The sequence below is a fragment of the Gopherus flavomarginatus genome, chromosome 9 (genome assembly GCF_025201925.1).
Source record: "Gopherus flavomarginatus isolate rGopFla2 chromosome 9, rGopFla2.mat.asm, whole genome shotgun sequence".
In the NCBI taxonomy this organism is placed as follows: domain Eukaryota; kingdom Metazoa; phylum Chordata; order Testudines; family Testudinidae; genus Gopherus; species Gopherus flavomarginatus.
The window spans coordinates 80,727,356-80,743,407 of record NC_066625.1 but is presented as its reverse complement, the minus strand read 5'-3'; the positions used below and the strand labels follow the sequence as shown (position 1 = coordinate 80,743,407).

Genomic DNA, 16,052 nt, shown 5'->3' with positions numbered 1-16,052 from the left:
CTCAGGCAGGCAAGATCTGCACAGGGACCACAACACTAGGAAGTGCCACAATGTGCTTCCCCAGTAATACCCATCCGCCTCCCAGGTTGTGATAAACCACTGAGTCTTTTGCTCTTTATTTCATTTCCTCTGAGGCTAGATTAGTGCTCCTAAACCAGAATGCTGCTCCTGTTGTGACTCAGTAATGGCCTATGTTCCGGCCTTTAAATGAAAGCAAATTAGCAGTCCCTAGGCTTTCACCCACTAAAAGAGCAGCCAGTAGTAGATGAGCCCAGAGCCTTAAACTCTTATTTTTATCTGCTGTCTTCCCTGAACCCACAGACAAATCCTGAAGGTGGCTGCCTGTGGCTCTGGGGGAGAGGAGCTCAAGGAAAGCCTGGTTTGCCCTTTGCTGGAAGGCCTTCATACAAACAGTGTCACCCATGTCTGACACAGCACAGCTGGTCAAACCACTGACCCTCCCTCTCCTCTGCCTGATTGTTTTTCCCCTACTGACCATTTCTAAAAGGTCAGGTCTGTCCCAACTCCATGCCACCCCAAGAAGCGCACCAGACTAGCTAACTAGGACTATTGGAGGACAAGTGGATCCTAATTACAGGAACTGAAGCCTGTTACTAATACCACCTGCTCCCCCTATGAACTCAGTACACCCTCAGGACAGATCAGTGATTTGCCAAGATTCCCCTTTGTCTGCCTGCCCTCATTGCCAATGCCTGAGCCTAGCTCCTAAAACTACCAGGAAGACCTGAGGTGAAGGCCACTTCAGAGCCCTGCACCACCCTTTTCTACTCCCCTCTTCCTAGGTCCTTTGCCTGCAGTGCTCATTTATCTGCACCTGTGTGTTAATGAGTTAACACCTCATTAAGGCACAAACCTGCACTGGATTCATTTCAGTCTGCTGCAGTGCAGCCCTTACCCCTCTGCATTATCCGGGGGGGGGAGGAGGAGGTGATTCTGGGAGGTTCACTTAGGCCTTAGCTTGACTCAGGGCTAGTCTACACTAGAATGGCTCCAGCCAGACTGCAGTGGAGCCTACCCCAACCCGCTAACTGCAGTGAAGAGCCAGCAGCAGGTAAAACTCCAGAGTGGCTCCGGGCAGAGGCTGATAGAAAGAGGGCTCCCAGAGCTAGATCATAAGTCTCTACAGTTTGAGCTAAAGGCTAAAACTCTCTTGCTGGGGCTGTAGCAGCCTGTGACTTGGGCATGGAGGGGGACAAGTACCACACACTAAGCTGTGGGTGACGCTCGCAGCACTGGATCTTTGCATTTCCATTGACCTTCCAGCCACTGCTCTCAGCCAAGTCTCACCACATCTCTGGGAGCAGGTAAACCTGCTATGCCTCATTTTATACCACACGAGGAAGATGAAGTACCAGGGACGGGTTTACAGGTGCTGTGAGGTCCCTAAACCTGCAGCAACAACTGCAGGCAGCTGTTTGCCACTAATTGCATTCACAGACTGATGTTTCTAGGGGGCCTGTCAGCATCAGCACCCACCCCAAGCCTCTGCTCAACCAGTGACCACATGGGCCTCATTAAGCCTTTGCTTCCCAAGTTATGGTGGTGCCCCTGCAGCTGGCTGGGGCAATGCAGCACACAGGACTATACAGTGCTGCCTTGCATAGGTGTGAGCCTGGAATTCTGCACGGTTTTATTGTGATCTCTCAATGTTCCAGCCAGGAATGGGTCACTCAGTTGTTCTGGTGACCCTCTCCCCTCCCCAGAACAGTCTCCTTGGTGGGAGCTTTCACTTGAAGGCCCAAATTAGATGCTACGGGAGAGCCTAGTGATGCAATATGGGTTAAACTCCACTCTGGGCTGTACACACATAGCACCCATTGGCTTCAATGGGAGCTGCACCTGTCTGGCAGGGGGCCAATGCAGAGCCTGGCTGGAATGCAGACATGCCCCGTGCAGGTGCCTCTTGGATTAGGATGTCCCGATTTTATAGGGACAGTCCTGATTTTGGGATCTTTTTCTTATACAGGTTCCTATTACCCCCTACCCCGTCCCAATTTTTCACATTTGCTGTCTGCTTGGATGCACAGCCTCCTGTCTGCTTTGGAACTGGAGCAGATGGGTCATCTTCAAATGGCTTTTCTTTGAGAAGCTGCTGCCCTCTAGAGGGCTGTCTCTAGAGCAGCATGTGGACTTGGTGTACGTCCTGCTGCTGCTACAGGGAGCAAAAATTCAGGGTAACTGGCTCTTTGCACTTATCGTGTTATGGAACGTGCTCCACAGAGGCGCCATGGCAGCTAATTAGTGGGGCTCTTGTGTTCTTGATCAGTAAATGCCTTTGTGACTCGGGCCATGCGGGGATTGCTCAGCCAGGGAGCGCGTAGCAGGCAGCGCTGGGGCTGGGCCCTGCCACTGATGTGCTAGAGCCTGCCAGGCTCAGGTGACGATCCCTTAATTTTTAGAAACCAACTCTATAGGGAGCAGCACAGCCCCATAACAGAGGCAGTTTTGGGGCTGGGAGACTGGGATGAGCAGTGAATGCCCTTAAGCAAGTCACTTAAAAAAAAAGTATCTGTGCCTCAGTTTCCCCATGTGTAAAATGGAGGTAATTACACCTTGGGACTGATAAATGGAAAGCACCAAGGATTATTCTTATGGAAGAGAGGTAAGGCATTGCATGCTCTCTTCTGGTACTTAAAGGTTTGGGTGCCCACTCTGATTTCATGGTAGCACCTGCTTCAACACTGAAGGGAGGCTAGAGGCATGCTGAGCTGCACTGTCTCTCATCTCCTTGCTTTAGAGATACAGTCGAGTTCCTGGGTTTACCTTCGGTGTCTGACTGCACACCAGGAAGGGCCAGACCTGCTGAACTATTAGGAGCTGAAAGTTGTAGTCACAGGAAAGAAACTTTCCTCCTTAGATTTGCTGTAAAGTCACAGATTTTATCTTCATAACCTCCCTAACAGCAACACAGAGGCAGCAGCTCTTCCCGTACGGCAGCTGGGCGAGGTTCCTGTGACGGGGCGGGACAGATCTGGGGAGCAGAACACACCCACTCATTGCACAGCAGTTGTACTATGCATTCACTCTATGCTGGCGGGTTTATTAACCCAGTCCTTGGTATTCAAACCTCTGTGTTTATTTGGCATCACCTGCTGCCCACCTGGATACCAGATGGTTCCTGTGCATCAGAGCTATAGAAAGGAACAGAGCACCATAGTCCTGGGTGGAACCAAGCACCTAAGCGAGCCAGGTGAACACCTTGTCTGTGTCCCTTTGAGATCCAGCGGTTAGAATTCCAGGCTGGGATCAGCCAAATGTGCAGTTTCCATGTAAATGCAAAGAAACGGCCCTTCTGTTGCCCATAATTGATGGGCCTGTGTTTGGTGCCAGGCATGACGGGACCTTGGCCTGGCAAACCAAGCAGTTCCCTTTCCAGTAAAAGGCAGGGGTGCTGCTGCAGCCAACTTGGAGAGCTTATTACTATTGTAAATCAGCAGTCAATGATTACAGCACTCATTCTTCAAATAAAATCCCCCAGGCTGGGCAGACACACAAGTGCTTGTAGCTGCCCACAGTTGATATTTTCTTCTTATTAGCAGCTCCTTGTGCTGCTCCAGCACCTTCCACCCAAAGCACTAGGTAAGCAGCCCACAGAGTAGGGGAAGATTATCCCCATTTTACCGATGGGGACACTGAGGCACAGGGGAAGTGATTGGGCCCAGGCCAAACTGTGGGTCAGTACCCAAGGGTCCTGACTCCCGGTCCTATGCTCCAACTACTAGCCCTCGCATTCTCCCCAGGAGCAAGGGAAGGGCAGAGTAAGCGCTGACTCCATGCACAGCACGGGGGGCGCCCTTCACGTTGCTCAAGTATATTCAGTACAGTATTTTCATTTTCAGTTAAAAATGAATGGCCCGGGGAGAGCCCTTGTGCCTTTCACAGCAGAGGAAGGGCACAGGCTCCTTCCCAGGGAGCCTCTAGCCGCTTTCAAATACAAACGGAGGGGATGGGACAATGGATCAAAGGCAAGAACCCGCTTCTGTAGGGCAGGGCTTCACCGAGCGAGGCAAGAGCACTTGTCAGGACCAGCGCTTGTGAGGCCAAAGAGGAGTTTGAAGAACGGCTAGCCAAAAACTCCAAAGGTGGTAATAAAATGTTTTTAAGTACATCAGAAGCAGGAAACAACCAGTGGGGCCCCTTGATGATCGAAATACAAAAGGAGCACTTAAAGACGATAAAGTCAATGCGGAGAAACTAAATGGATTCTTTGCTTCAGTCTTCACGGCTGAGGATGTTAGGGAGATTCCCAAACCTGAGCCAGCTTTTGTAGGTGACAAATCTGAGGAACTGTCACAGATTGAAGTGTCACTAGAGGAGTTTTGGAATTAATTGATAAACTCAACATTAACAAGTCACCGGGACCCCATAACATTCACCCAAGAGTTCTGAAAGAACTCAAATATGAAGTTGCGGAACTATTAATTAAGATTTATAACCTGTGCTTTAAATCGGCTTCAGTACCCAATGACTGGAAGTTAGCTAATGTAAAGCTAATATTTAAAATGGGCTCTAGAGGTGATCCCAGCAATTACAGACCAGTAAGTCTAACGTCGATACCGGGCAAATTAGTCAAAACAATAGTTAAGAATAAAATTGTCAGACCCAGAGAAAAACATAAACTGTTGAGCAATAGTCAACATGGTTTCTGTAAAGGGAAATCGGTTCTTTCTAATCTATTAGAGTTCTTTGAAGGGGTCAACAAACATGTGGACAAGGGGGATCCAGTGGACATAGTGTACTTAGATTTCCAGAAAGCCTTTGACAAGGTCCCTCACCAAAGGCTCTTACGTAAATTAAGCTGTCATGGGATAAAAGGGAAGGTCCTTTCATGGATTGAGAACTGGTTAAAAGACAGGGAACAAAGGGTAGGAATTAGTGGTAAATTCTCAGAATGGATAGGGGTAACTAGTGGTGTTCCCTCAGGATCAGTCTTAGGACCGACCAATCCTATTCAATTTATTCATAAATGATCTGGAGAAAGGGGTAAACAGTGAGGTGGCGAAGTTTGCAGATGATACTAAACTACTCAAGATAGTTAAGACTAAAGTAGATTGTGAAGAACTTCAAAAAGATCTCACAAAACTAAGTGATTGGGCAACAAAATGGCAAATGAAATTTAATGTGGATAAACGTAAAGTAATGCATGTTGGAAAAAATAACCCCAGCTATACATACAATATAATGGGGGCTAATTTAGCTACAATGAGTCAGGAAAAAGATCTTGGAGTCATTGTGGATAGTTCTCTGAAGACGTCCACGCAGTCCGCAGAGGCGGTCAAAAAAGCAAACAGGATGTTAGGAATCATTAAAAAGGGGATAGAGAATAAGACTGAGAATATATTATTGCCCTTATATAAATCCATGGTACGCCCACATCTCGAATACTGTGTACAGATGAGGTCTCCTCACCTCAAAAAAGATATTTAAGCACTAGAAAAGGTTCAGAAAAGGGCAACTAAAATGATTAGGGGTTTGGAGAGGGTCCCATATGAGGAAAGATTAAAGAGGCTAGGACTCTTCAACTTGGAAAAGAGAAGACTAAGGGGGGATATGATAGAGGTATATAAAATCATGAGTGATGTTGAGAAAGTGGATAAGGAAAAGTTATTTACTTATTCCCATAATACAAGAACTAAGGGTCACCAAATGAAATTAATGGGCAGCAGGTTTAAAACAAATAAAAGGAAGTTCTTCACGCGATGCACAGTCAACTTGTGGAACTCCTTACCTGAGGAGGTTGTGAAGGCTAGGACTATGGCAGTGTTTAAAAAAGAACTGGATGAATTCATGGTGGTGAAGTCCATAAATGGCTATTAGCCAGGATGGGTAAAGAATGGTGTCCCTAGCCTCTGTTCGTCAGAGGATGGAGATGGATGGCAGGAGAGAGATCACTTGATCATTGCCTGTTAGGTTCACTCCCTCTGGGGCACCTGGCATTGGCCACTGTCAGTAGACAGATACTGGGCTAGACCCGGTACGGCCGTTTTTATGTTCTTCCAGGCACAGAGGGCAGGCAGAACCAATGTACAGAGGGGAGATGGAAGCTGCTCAGATACTGGGGTGGTGGGGCCCATATAAGGAGAGACTGTCTGTCTTCACTGCACAGTTAGCCCAGGCTCTTACTCAGGCCGGGTGTTGCCCCAACCCCCTCCCATGTCCCATCCACACACAAAACTTCTCACCCAAGTGATGTGATGCCTTCAGCCTGGGCTAGCTGCCCCAGCTCAGGGGGTGGGTTTGCTCTTGGGTGCGGCTTTGACTCCAGCAGGGAACTTGCCCATTTTGCAGGGAAGAAACCCACTTAACTGCAGTGCTGAGAAGCCTCCAGAGCCTTCCCACAATTCCTGCTGTGTGCCCCGAAAGAGACATTTTCCCACAATTCCCTGGGGAAGAATCACAGCAGCAACACAAAGCTCCAAGAGCTACACCCCCTGAACACCCAGGGTAGTACGGTGCAGTGGGGCTGCTCACAGCGGGACTAGGCTGACCCAGGAGCCTGCTGGTCATCCAGGTTTGCAGGGAAGATGTACCCAGGGAGATGGCGGGAGGGTGTACGAGAACCCAAGGAAATGAAAGTAGCACTCATGAAAGTAAGGAATTCAGAGCCCTCAACCAGTTTTGTGGAAATTCTCTATTCCCTCCTCCACGCACACAGCTCTGCCAAGACACCTCAGGCCTGAGCGCAGCCTGCTCCCCTGCTCCTCCAGCCCTGGGCCTCTCTGGAACTGAGACTGCCCCCCCGCCCCCTGCCAAATTGCTACAGTTAACAGCTGTGTCAGTGTTTCCATTATAAAATCCATTTTTCAGGGGCACAAAACTCAGCTGTGAAATTTCACTCCTGGCTGAAACTTGGCTCAGCTCAGAGGCACGGCGAGTGGAAAAGCCTGAATCCAGCGGCTACAGGTGTGAAAAGTAAAAGCCCTTTATGAGCTCTTACCACTCAGAAATAGCTTTGTCTCCTGCACTAGATTTTCGCTGGGCCCAGAGTTATGACATGGACTGCAAGTGCCTCAAATTACAGAGGAAGGGAAAGCTTCTGAAAACAAACCAAGTTGGAGCAACTCATAGGCTGCTCTACTGGGCCTATAGCACATGATCAATTCCTGTTCCTGGTCTCTTGCAGCAAGGTGCAAATTCCTGTGGGATTGGACACAAATGTGTGTGTGGGGGGTGCATTACAGTGGGGATGATGAGTTTCTCAAGGTGCATGTTAATTATCTTGAGCCCCTTCTAATTGGATGGGGGAGGAAGGGGCCCAAGCCCCACTGAAGAAAGGAGACCATGAGCTTAGAGATGGTGTGGAGAACTCACTGCAGGTGCTGGGAAAAGACGGTTACTCACCTTTGTAACTGTTGTTCTTCGAGATGTGTTGCTCACATCCATTCCAGTTAGGTGTGCGCACCGCGCGTGCACGTTCGTCGGAAACTTTTTACCCTAGCAACTCCAGTGGGCCGGCAGGTCGCCCCCTGGAGTGGCGCCGCCATGGCGCTCGATATATATCCTTGCCGGCCCACCCGCTCCTCAGTTCCTTCTTGCCGGCTACTCCGACAGTGGGGAAGGAGGGCGGGTGTGGAATGGATGTGAGCAACACATCTCGAAGAACAACAGTTACAAAGGTGAGTAACCGTCTTTTCTTCTTCGAGTGATTGCTCACATCCATTCCAGTTAGGTGAATCCCAAGCCATACCTAGGTGGTGGGGTCGGAGTGAGAAGTCGCGGCATGGAGCACTGCAGATCCGAAGGCCGCATCCTCTCTTGACTGCTGGACCAGGGCGTAGTGGGAAGCAAAGGTGTGGACCGATGACCAGGTCGCTGCCCGACAGATTTCCTGGATGGGCACACGGGTGAGGAAAGCCAGCGACGACGCCTGCGCCCTGGTAGAATGCGCAGTCACACGGCCCGTAGGAACGTGGGCCAGCTCATAGCAGGTCCTGATACAGGACGTTACCCATGAGGATAACCTCTGCGAGGAGATAGGAAGCCCCTTCATGCGGTCCGCTACTGCCACGAAAAGTTGGGGGGATTTGCAGAACGGTTTGGTCCTCTCCACATAGAACGCGAGAGCCCTACGGACATCAAGCGAGTGGAGCTGTTGCTCCCTGCCTGAAGAGTGAGGTTTCGGGAAAAAAACCAGGAGGAATATCTCTTGGTTGATGTGGAAGGTCGAGACCACCTTGGGGAGAAAGGCAGGGTGTGGCCTCAGCTGCACCTTATCTTTGTGGAAGACTGTATACGGGGGGTCTACCACAAGAGCCCGGAGTTCCGACACCCGCCTAGCTGAGGTGATAGCTACTAGAAAGGCAGTCTTCCAAGAGAGATAGAGTAGGGAGCAAGTAGCTAACGGCTCAAAGGGGGGCCCCATGAGCCGAGACAACACCAGGTTAAGATCCCAGGTTGGAGCAGGGAGTCGGACGTTAGGGTATAAACGTTCCAGCCCCTTCAGGAATCTAGACACCGTCGGGTGAGAAAAAACGGAGCGGCCATCCCCACCGGGGTGAAAGGTGGAGATAGCTGCCAGGTGGACCCGAAACGACGATATCGCCAGACCCTGTTGTTTGAGGGACCAAACATAGTCTAAGATATTGGCCACCGAAACTTCCATAGGGCGGAGACCTTTCTCCACGCACCAACAGGAGAAACGCTTCCACTTGGCCGAGTATGTCGCTCTAGTGGAAGGCTTCCTGCTGCCCAAAAGAACCTCCCGTACCGGGGTGGAGCAGCGCAGTTCAGAACCGGTCAGCCACGCAGGAACCACGCCGCTAGGTGCAGCGACTGCAGGTCCGGGTGACAGAGAGTCCCGTGTTCCTGGGTGATCAGGTCCGGGTGAAGGGGCAGGGGAACTGGGTCGGCTATGGCCAGGTCCAGCAACAAGGGGTACCAATGTTGCCTGGGCCACGCCGGGGCTACCATGATCACGCGAGCCCTGTCCCTGCGCACCTTCAGAAGAACCCTGTGGACCAGTGGGAACGGGGGAAACGCGTAGTACAAGTGGGTCGTCCACGGAATAAGGAAGGCATCCGCTATAGACCCGGGCTCCCTGCCCTGAAAGGAGCAGAACACCTGGCACTTCTTGTTCCCCCCGGACGCGAAGAGGTCCACACGGGGATAACCCCACCTCTGGAAGATTGAGAGGGCGACGTCCGGGCGAAGGGACCACTCGTGTGATAGGAAGGATCTGCTCAGGCAATCTGCCAGCGTGTTCCGTACTCCGGGGAGGAAGGAAGCCGTGAGGTGAATGGAGTGGGCTACACAAAAGTCCCAGAGTCGCATCGCCTCGTGACATAGGGGAGAGGATCTGGTGCCGCCCTGCTTGTTGATATAGTACCTGGTCATCGTGTTGTCGGTAAACACCGCGACACAACGACCTCGAAGCTGGTGACAGAACGTTTGACAAGCAAGGCGGACCGCTCTCAACTCCCGCATGTTGATGTGCATCTTCACCTCCTGCGGGGACCACAGGCCCTGTGTTCTCAGGGTTCCCAGGTGGGCCCCCCAGCCGAGATCTGAGGCATCCGTTGTTAGGGACACCGAGGACTGGGGTGGGTGGAATGGGAGCCCCGCACACACTACGGACTGGTCTAGCCACCAGCCGAGAGAATCTAACACCCCCTGGGGGATTGTGATCAGCATGTCTAGCGGTTGCCTTGCCGGCCGGTAATGTGCGATGAGCCACAACTGGAGGGGCCTCATGCGGAGCCGAGAGTAACCGGTCACAAATGTGCATGCTGCCATGTGGCCTAACAGGGTTAGACATGTCCGTACTGATGTCAAGGGGGCTGCCCGCAATCGCTGAACGATCGCCGACAATGCCTGGAACCTCGGTAACGGCAGAAGAGCCCTGGCCACGGTGGAGTCCAGGACGGCCCCGATGAACTCCACCCTCTGCGTGGGGAGCAGGGTGGACTTGTCCATGTTGATCATGAGGCCCAAGGTCGCAAACAGGCCGGTGATCACACGGACGTGGCTGCAAACCTGTAGTTCCGACGCGCCCCGAATTAACCAATCGTCTAGGTAAGGGAACACGTGGATACGACTGCGCCGAAGATGTGCCACAACGACTGCCATGCATTTTGTAAATACTCTCGGGGCCGTAGAAAGGCCAAATGGGAGGACTGCAAATTGGTAGTGAAGGGGGCCCACCACCACGAATCGAAGGAAACGTCTGTGGTGTGGCCAAATGGCGATGTGAAAATAAGCGTCCTGCATGTCGAGGGCGGCGTACCAGTCTCCCGGATCCAGGGATGGGATAATGGTCCCCAGGGATACCATGCGGAACTTCAACTTCACTAGGTATTTGTTGAGCTCTCGCAGGTCGAGGATAGGCCTGAGGCCTCCCTTGGCCTTGGGGATCAGAAAGTAGCGGGAATAAAACCCCTTGCCTTTCTCGTTTTCCGGAACCGCCTCTATAGCTCCTTTGTTGAGGAGCGTCTGTACCTCCTGTCGAAGGAATTGCTCGTGAGAGGGGTCCCTGAAGAGGGACGAGGAAGGGGGGCGGGAAGGAGGAAACGATATAAATTGCAGGCGGTATCCCGTCTGCACCGTGCGCAAGACCCAGCGTTCCGATGTTATTTGGGTCCACGCCGGAAGGAAAAACGAAAGGCGGTTGGAAAACGGGGGGGAAGGATCCGTGGGGGAAACTGTTACTGCGCCCTCGGGCGCACCTTCAAAACGAAGACTTGCGTCCAGGCGGGGGCTTAGAGGAGCTTTGATTCTGCCCCCCTTGGTTCCCCGAATGCCTACGCCTTCCATTCCTGCCACGGCGCCTATTGAGGTCCTGCCGTTGGCGGAACTGGGGGTATGGCCTGCGCTGCTGCTGCTGCTGTGGCCGGAAGGGTCTGCGCTGCGTTCCCGGCGTGTGCATCCCGAGGGAGCGCATAATGACCCGATTGTCTTTGAGACTCTTAAGTCTGGGGTCTGTCTTTTCCAAAAACAGGCCCTGGCCTTCGAACGGGAGGTCCTGGATGGTATATTGGAGCTCCGGTGGAAGGCCAGAAACCTGCAGCCAGGAGATACGGCGCATCGTTACCCCCGAGGCGAGGGTGTGGGCAGCCGAGTCTGCAGCGTCTAAAGAAGCTTGCAACGAGGTTTGTGCAACCTTCTTGCCCTCATCCAGAATGGCCGCAAATTCTTGGCGGGCCTCTTGTGGCAGCAGCTCTTTGAATTTGTCCGCTGCCACCCACGAGTTAAACGCGTATCTGCTGAGCAGGGCTTGTTGGTTTGAAACCCTGAGCTGAAGGGCCCCAGCTGAGTAGACCTTGCGTCCAAGGAGGTCCATACGTCTGGCCTCCTTGGATTTGGGGGCTGGAGCTTCCTGCCCATGACGCTCCCTCTCGTTCACCGACTGCACCATCAGGGAACACGGTGTCGGGTCGATGTGGAGGTACTCGTAGTCCTTGGAGGGGGCCATGTACTTCCTCTTGACGCCCCTCACCGTAGGGGGGATGGAGGCCGGTGACTGCCAGATTGTATTGGCGTTGGCCTGGATCGTCCTAATGAAGGGTAGGGCGACCCTGGTGGGAGCATCAGACGAGAGGATGGTGACGATGGGGTCCTCGATCTCAGAGACCTCCTCGGCTTGCAGGCTCAGATTCTGAGCTACTCGCCTAAGGAGGTCCTGGTGCGCCCTGAGATCCAGCGGAGGAGGGCTACTGGAGGAGGTGCCAGCCACCGCTTCATCAGGGGAGGAGGATGAGGAGACCCCCGGCAAGAAAGTGTCCAATGGGGGGTCTCCCTCGGCCCTCGCCTCTGTCTCAGGAGCCAGAGCAGAGTCTTGCTGCTTGGATCCTTCCTCTCCATCCGGGGAGGGAGGGGGGCGAGACAACGAAGCTTCCGGCACCCTGTGCTCCGCCGTCGCAGGCCTAGCAGGAAGCTGTTGGGGGCCCTGGGCTTGATGGTATGCCCAGGGGGTCCAAAACCCCCACTGCTGCGGACCTTGGTCCTGTTGCGGAGGGTCTTGAAATAACGCCGCCTGCCTGTCGGTGCCCAGCGCATACACGCTGTCTGTCTGTGAAGACACCGACGGCTGCCTAGAAGGCCATGGCGGGGCCGACCCCGGCTGGTAAGGGTCTGCACGGGTCGGCACCGAAGATCTTCTTGGTGCCAGGGATCGGTACCGGGAGTCATAGCGGTGCCGGGATCGGGACCGGGTTCTGTCTTGGTGCCGGGATCTGGACCGGTACCGGCCGCTGCTTCGGTGCCGGGATCGGGACCGGGACCTGCCACCGACGCGGTGCCGGGAGGTCAACCGGGACCGGGACCTGCCACCAGCTAGGTGCCGGGAGGTCGACCGGCGCGGTGATTGACGGCGGGACTGGCTCCTGGAGTCACGGTGCCGGTATCGGCGGCTGGAGTCAGACCGCGACCGTCTGGAGGTCGATCGGTGCCGCGAGTGCAACCGGTACCGCCGAGGGGAGCGGTGCCGGGACTGCGAGCGGCGGTGGGATCTTGATCGCCCGTGGCGTCGGGACCTGGATCGCGAGCGCGAGTCCCGAGATGGTGCCGACATCATGGGCTTGCCTCTAGATGCGACCTGCACCGGAGGTACCGGGGGTGGCAGCTGAGTAGACTCAGTTAGGGCGATAAGGTCCCGTGCCGAGGCGAAGGTCTCCGGCGTGGATGGGACCAATAGCTCAACCCCAGATCTTATGGGGGAGCTTGGCGGCACCGGACTCGACGGACCCACCGGGCCCAGAGTCGACGGTGCCGGTGGCGCCGCGGCCGATGTCGATGCCGGGCGCTCCAATCGGGTCTGCCTGGCTGGAGTAGCAGACGCTGACGGTCTCGCCTCTGCACCCGGTGCCGGAGAAGGTTGGTGCCGGAGAGTCTTCCCGGTGCCGGTGCGATCCGGTGCCGGCGCCGAGATCACGGCCTGTGAAGCTGCCGGGTCAAGTGCCGCCTCCATGAGGAGAGTCCTGAGTCTTTGGTCTCTCTCCTTCTTTGTCCTGGGCTTAAAAGCCTTGCAGATGCGGCACTTGTCCGACCTGTGCGATTCCCCCAGGCACTTCAGACACGCGTCGTGGGGGTCGCTGGTAGGCATAGGCTTCTTACAGGCCGCACACTGCTTAAAGCCCGGCGAACCAGGCATGAGCCCGGTGCCGGGTGCCGGGAAGGGCTACAGCCCCCGGCGAACAACTATCTACAATACTATTTACACCTAATTACTTAACTAACTACACTTAACGATCTACTAACAACTGTAACAATAACAATAGTTAACAAGGAGAGCTAGGGACGTGGAGGACAGCTATGCCGCGCTCCACAGTTCCAACGACCGACACGGCGGTAAGAAGGAACTGAGGAGCGGGTGGGCCGGCAAGGGTATATATCGAGCGCCATGGCGGCGCCACTCCAGGGGGCGACCTGCCGGCCCACTGGAGTTGCTAGGGTAAAAAGTTTCCGACGAACGTGCACGCGCGGCGCGCACACCTAACTGGAATGGATGTGAGCAATCACTCGAAGAAGAACACTGCAAGTTCTCTCCAGCTCAATGGGACCCTCATTGTCACTTCCAGACAATAAGATCATGGTCTGCTTTTCCTCCCATCAGCTGTATAATGACCACCAGGTTGTCAGATGACCCTATAAACAGCTGCACAGTGTAGTGTTGTTCAGCCTCTGCTGCTGGCCAGCTGCCCCCCCGTGATCAGGTGTGGCCCTTCTTTGATCTTTCCCCAGCCTGTCTCCACTTTTTGGCTTCTGCACAAATGACTGAATTGTACTTAGCCCTTCATAGTTAAGCGTGTACAAACAGATGTAACCCAGTTCGCCAGGGCACTGCTCCTCAAGCTGTTCCTCAGATCTCTCTCTGGCCTTGCTTGATGCTGGCCCTTGTGGCTAGGTGCCCAGGCTGTTCACTGTAGACAGCATGGATGTCTGGAAAAGCAAGGAGCTTCTACTATATATGGTAGAGAGGAAACAGGAATAGCTGTCCGGGAGAAGCGCCATCAGCAGGAACACAGTAGCCAGCCACTAGCAGAAGAGAAATGAGGCAGCTGAGTGGTATGTGCAGGGAAGAAGAGGGGGAAGACCACAGTGTCTGGGCCGCTTGTCCCAGGAAGCACAGCAGCAACAGGTTGGAGGAACGAGGACCAGCTTACAAAGGAGCATTGCAAGGGGGAACCAGATGGCAGAGACAAGAGCAAGGAGAGGAAGAGAGAGGAACAAGACACCGAAATGAAGAGCAACCTTGAAGGACTACCCTTTAGGGCAGTGTCTCCGAAACTTGGGACGTCACTTGTGTAGGTAAAGCCCCTGGCGGGCTGAGCCGGTTTACCTGCCGCATCCGTAAGTCCGGCCGATCGCAGCTCCCACTGGCCACAGTTCGCCGCTCCAGGCCAATGAGGGCTGCTGGAAGCAGTGTGGGCCGTGGGACATACTGGCCACTGCTTCCAGCAGCCGCAGGGCTTTCCCTACACAAGCAGTGTCCCAAGTTTGGGAAACACTGCTCTGGACCACTTTTTCCATCCCCCCTCCAGTCCCCTCCTTCCCTTTTTTGCCACTTGTGTATGTCTTTTTATTATTACCCCAACCCTAACATGTCTGTCTGTGTAATAATGTCTGATTTTGTATTGCCTGCTCTTGCAGCTTTGACAAGTGGTAAAGTTGTGTAATTGCTCAATTTGGCTAGCCTGTGAATTGTGCAGTATTTGATGACATTCAAGCTGTAAATCATTTCTCTTTTTGTTTCTTTATGAAAAGTAGTAAGAATAATCAAAATCATAAGATGGGCCTCAAATCAGAGGTTGGCTTGAAAGTCTTGATTTAAAAAAAGTATACATTGTGGGTTTGTCTGTCTTTTGGTTTTTGAGCCATGAAGTTGAATTTGGGTCAAATTTTAAGTTCTTCTCCACAACCGCTAGGGCAAGAGACTTTTTTTTTAATCCAAGCCAAGATTCTCACAATCACATGAATCCAGGAGCTGGGGCTTGAAAAAAAAAACCCAACCAAATACAGTGAGACACACAATAAGATAGCAACACTGCAATATATTTTTGGTCACCTTAGATGTTGCTTTGGGCTTATGCAACATCCTTGCTTAAAGTTGTTGGAGCAGGGCCCACCTTTTCGTTCTGTGTTCTTACAGTGCTTAGCATAATCAGGTCCTGGTCCATGATGAGGGCTCCCAGGATCTACCACAATGCAATTAATAAATAATAATTACTCTTGCTGTAAGCCGGTGACAATCTGCTCACTTAACCCAAGATGGAATGTTGAAACCTCGGGCAGATCATTTTAAATCACCCTTCTTTACACCCTCATTTAAAATAAACGTGCAGTTGTTAACATACCACTTCCTTGACATTGTTTTCTTTTAAAGTTACTACCTCTCCCACTGCAATACAAGAAATCTCAGTCTGTCTCTACACACGCACACACCCCTGCCCATTTTGTCCCCCCTCCTCCCACTGGAACTCTATAGTTACTTTTTGTTTAAACAGAGCTTTGGTTTGATGCTTATGTATCACAGCACCAGCCATGATCACGAGATCATGAATGCTGTTGATGAATGGCACAGCAGGGGGAGCTCTCGAGCCATTTCCTATCAATAGTTGGTCATCTTGATGGGGAGCCGGGGGGAAACACCCTAAAGAAGAGCACCTAACTTTTTAATTTTTACTCACCCAGTGGCAGCCCGGGTCTTCGGTGGCAATTCGGCGGCAGGTCCTTCAGTGACACAGAAGACTCAGAGCAAGTGAAGGACAATCTGCCGAAGTGCCACCGCAGACCCGGACTGCCGCCGGGTATTCGAATCAGGCCCCGCACTTGCTAAAGCCGGCCCTGCTCCCAGGCACAGCTGGAAATTATTTTCAGACAGTCTCTCTAGTACGGGCAGGGTGAAATTCACTCTGTCCAGGCCAGTATGCACTTCTCAGCCCCAGAACCCCGAAGGCATTTAGGCTCCTAAATACCTTTGAGGATCTGGGCCTAAGATATCGTGGTGATAAGGGCAGTGTAAGATACCAGAGAGGCTACAATAGGTTTTTTAAATGTTAAAAAAATGCACATTTTTCTTAGCCTGGACATAGCCTAGA

At 52.8% G+C, this 16,052-nt stretch overlaps 1 protein-coding gene across 1 annotated transcript in view; it reads left to right on the top strand.

Annotated features, from left to right (window-relative positions):
* The window catches only part of LOC127058035 (F-actin-capping protein subunit alpha-2-like), a 348,126-nt gene that overhangs the window by 96,807 nt on the left and 235,267 nt on the right, over positions 1 to 16,052 (top strand). The gene's annotated exons all lie outside the window — the stretch shown is intronic.